Here is a 1,496-nt window from a genome sequence, read left to right on the forward strand (position 1 = left end):
GGCTTGAGCCACCGCGCCCGGCCTCATTTTTCTTTAAAAACAATTTTTTTTTTTAGATACAGGATCTCACTCTGTCACCCATGCTGGGGTGCAGTGGTGTGATCATAGCTCACTGTAACCCCAAACTCCTGGGCTCAAGTGATCTTCCTGCTTCAGCCTCCTGAGTAGTTGAGACTGCAGGCATGTGCCACCATGCCTGTATAATTTTTAAATTTTTTTGTTGAGACAGGGTCTATGATGCCCAGGCTGGTCTTGAACTCTTTCCAAAGTGCTAGATTACAAGCATGAGGCACCAGGCCTGGCTTTATGTTATTTTTCTAATAATTTATTTTACTGTATTTTACAAAAATACCTGATTGTTTGCCAGCCATAGTTTAAGCAGCATTATTCTAGGAAACATGAAGAGTAAGATAAGACTTTTGCTCTTGACAAGGTCTTAGTCTAGTCTTGTGTGAGTGTTCAATAAAAAGTCTTGCCAGGTGTAGTGGCCCAAGCTTGCAATCCCAGTACTGTAGGAGGCCAAGTTAGGAGGATCACTTGAACCCAGGAGTATGATACCAGCCTGAAAAACAGAGTGAGACTGTGTCTCAACAACAACAAAAAAATTAGCCAGATATGGTGGTGTGCGTCTTTAGTCCTAGCTACTTGAGAGGCTGAGGGCAAGATCACGCCACTGCGCTACAGCCTGCGCAACAGAGGAGACCCTGTCTCCAACAACAACAACAACAACAACAACAACAACAACAACAACAACACCTCCTTCCATTCTCATACACATTTCTGAGGAACACTGAAAGTTTAGGCTTTGTAAATAGGTCTGGGGAATATAAATTTTCTAATGAACTATTAATAGGTTAAAAGGACAACAAAGAAAGGTGAGATAAGGAAGGCTGCCAACAGAAAGGACAGTTTGATAAAGAATAGGAAATCAACAGGCAAACCAGGAGGCCAGCAGGTATAACAAATTGCTTTATGCCTCAGGTGAAGAAGTCAAGATGGCAAATCGAGGCTTACTGGACGAAGACACTGGGTCCAGTCTCTGCCATCCGTTCCAGTCTCCAGTGTGCTGTCTGTTACAGCATTACCTGCTTTCCTGGCCACTTGTTTATACCTGTGTCATAGTACTTATCAGAGAGTACCATGAATATATTAGTTTGCAAGTCAAATTCTACCGACATTATACTATTTATCCTTCTCTTCTCAGTGCTCAGCATGTAACTGGCACTCAAATATGTGTTGAAGCACACTAAGCAATAGAGGGCAAGTCAGAGAGTTCATTAGAATTCTCTTTCAGGCTTAGCAACCAAAAAGCAAGGCTTATTGAAGAGTGTCTGGGAGCCAAACCAGCAAGCTGTAGAAAGGGCAATTTAGGCTGGGCACAGTGGCTCATGCCTGTAATCCCAACAGTTTAGAAGGCCAAAACAGGAAGATTGCTTGAGCCCAGGAATCCAAGACCAGCCTGGGCACATAGTAAGACTCCATCTCTACCAAAAAAA

At 43.1% G+C, this 1,496-nt stretch overlaps 1 protein-coding gene across 2 annotated transcripts in view; it reads right to left on the minus strand.

The window, feature by feature from the left end:
* PDE6D (phosphodiesterase 6D) overlaps nt 1–1,496 on the minus strand; it is a 59,756-nt gene that overhangs the window by 39,235 nt on the left and 19,025 nt on the right. The window lies entirely within an intron of this gene.

This window comes from Cebus imitator, unplaced genomic scaffold (assembly GCF_001604975.1).
Source record: "Cebus imitator isolate Cc_AM_T3 unplaced genomic scaffold, Cebus_imitator-1.0 Scaffold592, whole genome shotgun sequence".
Classification (NCBI taxonomy): Eukaryota; Metazoa; Chordata; class Mammalia; order Primates; family Cebidae; genus Cebus; species Cebus imitator.